Genomic DNA, 9243 nt, shown 5'->3' with positions numbered 1-9243 from the left:
GCAACAAGTTAGAAAAATTGGTTTTTATTCAAACTCCCTAGCATTTTATTTGTGCAGTGTACTCAAACAGAAGTGGGGGTCAAAAGTGGGGAAAGGGGATTGCAGACATAAATCATATTGCAACATTTACACTGGACGTGTCTCTTGGTTTTCTTCCTTTAAAAGTTAGGACTAACTAAAAAAAAAGTGCACTCAGGTATCTAAAATTGGCCCACCACACACACACACACACACACACACACACACACACACACACACACTCAATCAATTCATGGTGAGGCTTCAAGCTAATGCTTCTCAAATTCCACACCAAGAAAAGGCAGTTAAGAACAGAAATGAAAACCCAAAGTGGTTTGTCTTTGTACCACCTAGAAAGGGAGATCTTGTGTTTGTTTAACTTCATAAGCATAACGATGGCGCTAATAAATGTGGAGCCCTTCCTGCTGGTATTTAAAAAGGTGCTTAAAGAGAATAGCTACCTGCTACCCAGTCCTTCCAGCGCTGCTGGCCACACCGGCCTGAGACACGTAGTGGAGAAGCCTGACCCCTCTCTTGGCAGTATGGAAAGCCTGTGTGTGGGTCACACAGGGGTCCCCAAGCAGCCCAGAAGAACTGGAAGTGAGTTTGATGTGGAGGTCTGCCACCTGTAGACCCACTCAGAGTGGAAAAAGAGCCTAACCCAGCCCTTTCCACCAAGAAACCTTCCAAATTTCAGGCTACATTTAGAAATAAATTCTCCCTACTTAAAATCCAGTAGCTATAATGGCACTAATACTAGCACACCCTTCCCCAAATTAATAAGAGAAAAATAAAAACAGGAAAAGCAATGTGGTTAGCCCTCGCTCCTGGAAAAAACCTTGCAGTGGTAGTGCTGGAAAAGGAAGTTGCCCTTGATTAAAAAGGTAACAAAATTCCCATAGAGTACAAATCAGTTCCAGTATAGCAAGAGGCAGGCCTGGGTCAGAGGAGCCACCTATGTACAAGGAAGGACCCATTGAAAACACAGCAGTAGGACTTTGGCACTGTGAACGATTCCCGTCCGTGCTCCGGGAGTGCGTGGGAAGCTCTCCAGGCACTAGTGAGCTCGGCAGTTCCACTCGGAGTCACTGGTGAGGGTGGCCCCCGGCGAAGAGGGAAGTTCTCTTTCCTCAAAGACAGTGTCCCTACCATGGTGCAGTTCTGAAGGACTCGCCTAGGAGGGGGACAGAGAAGGAGAGAGAGAATGTCAAGGAGAGGACCTTTCCTGCCTGGGGTGGAAAGCACAGGGCTAGCTTCACCGGCCCTTCTGGTGCTGGGACTCCTTCTAAGACCACCCCAGGGCTGAGAGGAGGAGTGGCACCCTCCAGTCAGGAGCCTGTTGGCAGAAATTTCCTGAACACAGTGGGCACCGCGGGCAGGCGGCAGAGTGGGGCCTCTGGTGTACATGGTCCTGGGAAAGTGAAGGCAGTGCTTCAGCATAAGCCCCTCCCATGACTCTGGGGATCCTAGCCTGCCTTTTCCCTAGGTAGCTGTGGGGCTGTACTCCCACCACTTGAGCTCTGCAGGGACTGGTTTACGTTTCCATAACACAGAGATGATGCTGGCGCCCCCTTTGTTGAGTTGTGGCAATCAAGTATTTACAGGAGGGTGTGGTGTAGGGCCTGGCAATGACCTGGAGTAGACTATAAGCTTTCACTGGTTTTATTGCATTGTTTTTCCCAGTGATAGGATCCACTAGGATAATGATGAGACACTTAGAATGTATTTTTATTTAATGTTCATATCAGCACTACGAAGTGTAGATATTGTTATTCCTGTTTTACAGGTGAGGAAACTGAATACAGAGAGGATAAATAAATTAGCCAAGATCACACAGCTAGCAAGAGGTGGAGCCAGGACTCAAACTCAGGGGTCTGTGCCCTTAACAAACAGTATGCATTATGTCAGAATGGAGAGGTACTTAATTCTTATACTCGGAAGTAATGAAAAAGTGTAAAGATTTGAAATGGGTGGAATGGTGTCCCTCCAAGTGCACGCATTGAAGTCTTAGTCCTCAGTGAGTACTCAGAGCTGGAAATAACTGCACCAAGGTCATGAGGGCACACCCACTCCACTACCACCCTTGTCCTCACGAAAGGAGACACACAGGAGAGGAAGATGTGAGGCCCCAAACAGGGGGCTCTGTGTGACACCAGGCCCACCCAGACACGCATTGGCACCAGAGTGAACAGGTTCCTCCTCAGCCCTGAGAGGAGCCAACCTGGCCCATCTCCAGAACCATGGGTTAAGCCACCCACACTGGGGTACCTCACAGAAGCTCTAGGAAAGCAGACAGCTCTCAGGTCCTGAGAAGGGAATCCAAAGAGAGGCTCAGGGCTGAAGGAAGCAGCCAGTGTTCCCTTACAGGCGAGAGGCTTACCTGTTCTGTGGACCCCTGAAGCCACTGGCTTTTCCTTTGCACCCCCTCCTGGGAAGGCCACTGGTATGGATGACATCTAGGTGTCCCCTGAAGCCTCATGTAGTCAAGGCAGGGCCTTTGGAAGGTGACTGGATTATAGCGGCATTAGCTAGCTGACTGTGTTAGGACTTGAGGCCTAGTTGGAAGAGGTGGCTCACTGTGGGCAATTACAGGGATGAAGAAAGGGACTGGGACAGCCACATTACTGCTCAGCCACTCTGGCTGAGAAGGACCTGAGTAGGGACCAAGAGCAAGAAGAGGAAACTTCTTAGCCAAAGGTACTGGCAGACCCTTCATAATGCTCTTCACTTCTCAAGTCTGGGTGTTAAACACACCCACATTCCCTGGGAGTAAGACCGGGTTACTGGAGTTAAGAAACTGACTGTAGAAGTCTTGTGGATACAGCCAGACTGCAGGGGGCCCTGGGGTCTGGTTCCACATGTGACTGATCCAGCGGGTCACCATGGGAGAGCTGGCGGGGTCCTCACTGGTGACATCACTAACATTACTCACTGCATGAGTGAGACAGACCCTCATGGGCCTCGGGACTGCCCAGGAGCAGTCAGAGCAGAGATGACCATGATCATGACAGATGCTGATATTTCTGCTGCACTTATGAGCCAGGCACAGTGCCAACGGATAACAGGCATCATCTTATCACTCCTTACAGAAACCCGGTAGACCCCCTAGCGGCAAAGAAACTGAGATCCAACCCTGTGCTTAGCATCAGACAACTTCTAAGTGGTGGAGTCGATTCTACACAAGAGCCCCTCTGCCCACTGGGTGATTGTACAGACCCCCAAGCCAATGAGGGGCACATATGTGTCTGAGGCAGGAGCTGTGTCACCCAGTTAGGACCCCTTACTGTTGATCCAGGCAGAGCCAAATGTACCCACTGGGCAGGATATAGTGGACCACAGCAGCCTCCCCTGTCTGGCTGAGCAAGGTTTCCCTGCGGACAGGGTCCTTCACTGTGTTTGGAAGGGAGCTGCCCCGGCTGCATATCAACTGTACAGTTCCTCAGACCTGGGGAGCAAGGTGCCAAGTGGGTGAACAGACAGCTCCTGTTCTTTGTTCTGCTGGCCTGGCCAGGCCAGCCCAGGACAGCGGTGCAGAGGAAAGAGCTGCGGAGGAGCTGAGAAGACTGGGATCCATCATTGCCTCCTCCTGTGGGTCCCAAGGTTGGTTCCCTAGCCTCCTGAGCCTCACTTCTGATAAGCAGAGCTGGTGGGACCACGGGGATTACACACAAAGCAGGCAAAGCCGAGGTCCTGGTATGGCAGGAGCTCAAGAAATACTGCTTAGCTTTTCCTAAGGATTCAGTGGAAACTCAGAGCCTTAGGTATAAGTGAGCTTACTCCTGCATGTATGTATGTGTGTGTGTGCGTGTGTGTGTGTGTGTGTTTGTGTGCACACGTGTACATGTCCTCCTGTGCATTTTCTGTCCTTATAAATGACACTGGACCCAGCCTGTTTAAGTGAGTGACAAAATCTCTTGCTTTTCAGGTAAACCTCAATTTGAAGGCGGTTCTCCATTTAGCAAAGAGTCTTCATGATTCTTTGGGTAATTTCTTACGGACAAACATGCATAATCCTCCAACCAAATGTGACAGTTTAGAAAAATGCTGAAATGATTGCAAGGCTAGAAGGGGGGCCCAGAAGGGAGACAAAGTCGATTTTTTTTTGCTTGCTTTTTCAGAGACTGCAGGTGTGGGTGGGTGGGTGGCTCCAGGCCCAGGAAGCACCCTCGGAACCACTTGGACTGGAATTCTCTCCTCTGACTTTTCCCAGGGTGTGTGCAGCGGTCAGGATTTGGGCTGTGGGAGCTGGCAGACTCTCAGAGTGAGGCTGGAAAGATGCCTGAGCGCTCTCAGGAGTGTCTGGCAGTGTACCCTACAGGCGAGTCTGATTTCCTGTCCACTGAAAGGGTCCTGCAGGTCACTCTGTGGGCAGTGCCTGGGTGCAGACACGGGCAGATGTCTCTCATGGCCTCATTTGTGTGCACTTAGAAAGCAGCAGCACAGACAAAATCATCTTTGGCTCGCAAATTCTCTTCTTCACCAGCAATGGCTGCTCCTCTCTGAATGTGTTTCCACCTCAGGTTTCCAGGCAGAGGCCCTTGCATATCAAGCCATCCTCTCACACTGCAGAGTGATGTATGTTTGTGTCCTTTTGCTTTACCCCTCCACTGCCTTCACCAGGTGCCTGGGAACAAGGCCCACTCCTGCCCAGGCCCCCAGGACACAGCTTGGGTTTGCTGGGGGACACTCTCCCTTGTGTCTACTCCACCGTCATGATTCTCTTGCACACGCATCAGGTTCCTTCTAGTCCCTGAACATCATCACATGGGCACCTGTCCCCCAGATCTCACAAACACCTGCATGCCACTCCCTCTGGAAGACTTTTGTTCCAGATGCCATCAGATGAAATGTTCTCATGCTGGGGCTTCTCAGGCATGACTGTCACAGGCCACCTTCAGACAGCCCAGGGAGTTGTATGTGGATGTGAAGCTGGGAGGATGAGGACTGTGCCTGTCATGTCCACTACCAGCCCTGCCACCTCTCCCTCCAATGTCAAGCCCATGCAGGACACTCAACATGCTTGTGCTGAATGAAAACTGGGAACGAGCACGGTGCTGTCGCAGTGGTGGCTGTTGCTTAGTTTTGTCCAGACTATCCCTGTAATTTGACTGTCTGGGCCTCTCTAGGAGTCCTATCACTTGATCAGACACTCGACCGGCAGAGCACCATGCCCTAATGGGTCACTTCATCCAGAGCACCAGATCTCAGCTTTGAAGGAAACTGCGAGGCCATCGGCTCCTGCCAGGACATCTCTACCTCTAGGGTGCCCATCCTCTCTGAGAACATGACCCACGATGGGAATCCCCACTTCCCACAACTACATGGGAACAACTTGCTGTGTTCAAAGCACTGCTTAAATCTTTAGCAAAATTGCTCCCCTAGTATTTTATACGTTAGGGAAACATGAAAAAAAATTAAACTGTTTTTCCATGTGACAGCTTTTTGTTTGCTTCTCATTTTCCCTGTAGGGTTTTCCCTAAGGCCCGGGGGACTTGGGAGGGAATAACACTGCACTCCACCAACAGAAAAGCAAACATGAGGTGGTGATTATCTTTCCATAGCATTTCTTCTTTATTTTTACCACCACACTTCTCTGTTATAGCAGTAACTGACTACCAGTGACACTGGAGGTACAATCTGAAGTCTGTGGCTCTCTGTAGCTGCTGCCATGTGATTTGCCGTTTATGCTGTCTTCCTCCCCATAATATTGCAAGGAGGATGGGCGGTTGTGTGAAGAAGGGATGACTGGTAAGCTTGCCTGCCCATGTCTCTCTTGAGGTGCTTTTTCCACGTGTCAGGCACCCGCTCCCCTCGGCATCCTCCTTTCAGCCTTGCTTCCTCCCAGGGACGCCCTGCTCCACAGTGGCACCCCCAGGAGGCCCACGCTCTGGTGCTCTATGCGGGAGCCGCAGCCCAGTCTCGGGCAGTCCTTGTCAGTTAGTGAAATGGAGGGTGCTTTTTGGGAGGACAGGGGAGGGGCCGACACTCAGGGTGCCTCTGTGGGAGGGTTAAGTCCTATAGACTCCACAGTGACAGGCACCGTTAGCCACACGGCATGCAGGGCAGAAGCAAAAAAAGGGTGCCGGGCCCACCTACCCAGGTTCTGAAACCAACAGGCACATCGGATTCATAGTAGGCCACACTGGAATGAGTGGTCCAGGCTGTGCTGGAGACCCTGACTCAGGGTGTGTAATGTTGTTCTGGGGCCAGGATTTTGACCCCTCACCTGGAGATGCACATGGAGTAACTAAGCCAGAGGAGCAGGGCTCGTTGCTTACTCACTGAGGGCCTGTTGTCTTGTTTCACCCCATTGGTATGGCTTCTGTCTTTGTTGCAAAGAAATCTGCCTTCAGTTTAATAGTAGTTCCTCTGTAGCTAATGTCTTTTCTCTCTTCATGCTTTATTTATTTTTTCTTTTGTCCTCATTTACTGAGGTATAACTGGTGTGCAAAAAGCCACACATAATGAGTGTATACAGTTTGGTGAATCCAGACATACTGCATATACTTGTTACGTCCACGACCTAGGAATGAAACTGTCTGGACCTCCAAAGGTTGCACTTGTCCCTTCCTTTTTTGTAATAAGGTCAGTTGACATGAGATCTCTACTTCCTCAACACAAGTTTAAGTGCACAACATTTTATTGTTAGCTATAGATGCTTTGCTATGCTCAGATTTTGGGAATTTAACCTGCGCAACTGCGGCTATTTGGTCACAGGACAGCTCCCCACCCCCGCCCACGGGGCTGGAAGACATTCTTCTATTGTCCACTTCTATGTCACCCCATAATATTTCAGAGTCAAGCTTTTATTGAGAGTAGAGGGCATAGTTATAGTTTGATTTTAAGTAGAATTGAGAAAAGGAGATTTTGTTGGCAGGCAGGATTAAGAGAAATCCGGGTGAAGGGGAAAAGCCCTCCTACTCCCCAGTCACCCCCCACCCACTCTTTCCTGGTGGTGGGTAAGATAGCTTCCAGTTGGGAGAACTGGCTGAGACTCAAAGCCACCAGGACGGCTCAGGGAGGCTCAAGGCAGTAGGCATCAAAGGGACCAGCAGCTCCTCCTGCCCTGTCACCATCATGGGCATTGTCCAGTGGCGTGCAATAGAATTGGAGCGCATGCAATTGTATCTTAACCTCAGATTCCCAGAACACTTATGCTTGTGGGCTTGGGTTTGAATCCCAGTGTTACCACTTTCTGCCCCGATGACCTTGGGTAAGTCACCTTTCACTGCATTCTCGTTAGCCACAAATGAAGACACTAATTCCAGTTCAGAGTTACTGTGAGGATTAGTGAGCATGTGTACAACCCTTTGACAGTGCCTGTGTGGTGAGCATACAGCTAAGGTACTCCTGTCACTGCCCTGGGCCTGTCCCCACCCCTCTTAAAACTGCATGGCATGAGCTTGGACGAGTGGGAACCAGCAGAACCAGTCAACTTGGAAAGGCAGGAAGCAGGCAGCCAAGTTCTTCATCTGGAGCCATGAGTGAGTTCAGAGGCAGCTCAGGTCTGAGGATCTTATTTTAATGGCAGAACTTGGGGCTTTCATTTATTACCTCATTTAACGCTGACATCCCACAGCTTTTTTAGTTACAGACTGAATTGTGTCACCTCCCAACCAACTAAATTCATATGTGGAACCCCGCACCCTTAGTGTGACTGTAAGGGGAGAGAGATAAGGCCTTCAGGGAGGTAATTCAGGGTGGAGTAATTAGGTCCTTACAAGTAGAGGAAGAGACCCCCGGAGTGTGAACACACAGTGCAGAGCCTCTGTGAGGACACAGGGAGAAGACCGCTATTTCCAAGCCAATGCTCCCAGCACCTTCATCCTGGACTAATACAACTGTGGAAAAAATATAAAATTCCTTTTTTTTGGTACCGGGGATCAGACTCCGGTCCTTGAGCTTGTGAGGCAGGCAGTGGCACTACTGAGCTAAATCCCCAGCCTTAAAAAAAATCAATTTTTACTTAAGCCATCTAGGCCCTGAGGTTCTGTATGGCAGTGTGACAGACTAATAGGGTAAGTACTGAGGTTACAGCAGAGCAAAATGCATGAGCATGTGGGTGCTGTGGAGTTTTCCACCACCCAGGTTCCCTTTATCACTAGGTAGAGAAATCTGAGCATGTATTTGCAAGTTGACTTTTCTTCCACTCTTTTCTCAAATACCTCAGGAGCTCAAACTTTATAGGGTTATGTGCACAGAATAGTCAGCTAGAGGAGTTTCAGAGGACAACTAGAATATACAGGCAAGGGCTGTAGATTTTACAAGTTCAGTGGTTCCACTGCCTGCCTCGCAAGCACAAGGACCCAAGTTCGATACCTGGTACAGAAAAACAACAACAACAACAACAACAACAACAACAACAACAACAACAACAAAACAAAATACAAGTTCAGTTCCAGACCATCTCAATAAAGCAAATATTGCAATAAAACAAATCATATCAGTTGTTTTTCCTGTGCATGTAAGAGCTATGTTTACATCATACTGTAGCCTATCAGGTATGCAATAGCAGTATGTGTAAAAATGTGCACACCTTAATTTAACAATATTTTACTCCTAAAAAATGCTAATGATTCACAGCGCCTCCCAGCTTTTCTCTGGTGGAGGGTCTTGCCTGGGTGTTGACTGCAGCAGACTGCTCAGTTGGTGGCTGTTTCCGTTCCTTAAAATAAGACAAAATGAAGTTCTCCACACTCATCGTCTCTTCCTCTCATAAAAGGTCTCTCTGTAGCATGGGGTGCTGTTTGGTAGCATCTCTCTCACTTCTAGGCTTCTGTCATACTTGGAGTCAGTGCTCTCAGATCTCCCTGCCGCCTCGTCACCTGTCTGTGATATTCTAAATCTTCCGTGGTCATTTTGACAGTGTTCATGGCAGTCTCCCCAGGAGGAGCTCGGCCTTGAGAAAGCACTTTCTCTGCTCATCCCCAAGAAGCATTTCATCCGCTAAGTTCATCCCGAGATGGCAGCAAATCCATCACATCTTCAGGCTGTACTTCTCACTCTAGTTCTCTCGCCGTTCCCACCACATTCCAGTATTTCTTCACTGAAGTTTTGAAACCCTCAGAGTTTTCTGTGAGGGTCAAAGTTGCCATTTCCACCTCTTCCCATGAAACACAAATGCATCTAGAATGGTGCATACGTCCACCTTACTCTGCCAGAGCTGGCAGAACAATCATCACCTATGGCAGCTGTAGTCTTTTTTTTTTTTTTTTTTTTTTTTTT

At 49.1% G+C, this 9243-nt stretch overlaps 1 protein-coding gene across 1 annotated transcript in view; it reads right to left on the bottom strand.

Annotated features, from left to right (window-relative positions):
• Positions 1–564: 564 nt before the first annotated feature.
• The window catches only part of Zhx2 (zinc fingers and homeoboxes 2), a 71566-nt gene continuing 62887 nt past the window's right edge, over positions 565–9243 (bottom strand). Inside the window, exon 3 of the mRNA XM_010605577.2 lies at positions 565–1192. The gene's annotated coding sequence lies outside the window, so the exon portion shown is untranslated. The remainder of the gene's footprint in view (positions 1193–9243) is intronic.

Source organism: Fukomys damarensis, unplaced genomic scaffold (assembly GCF_012274545.1).
Source record: "Fukomys damarensis isolate Sample0158 unplaced genomic scaffold, DMR_v1.0_HiC HiC_scaffold_5, whole genome shotgun sequence".
NCBI classification, from domain to species: Eukaryota; Metazoa; Chordata; class Mammalia; order Rodentia; family Bathyergidae; genus Fukomys; species Fukomys damarensis.
This window is presented reverse-complemented; position numbering and strand designations above follow the sequence as displayed.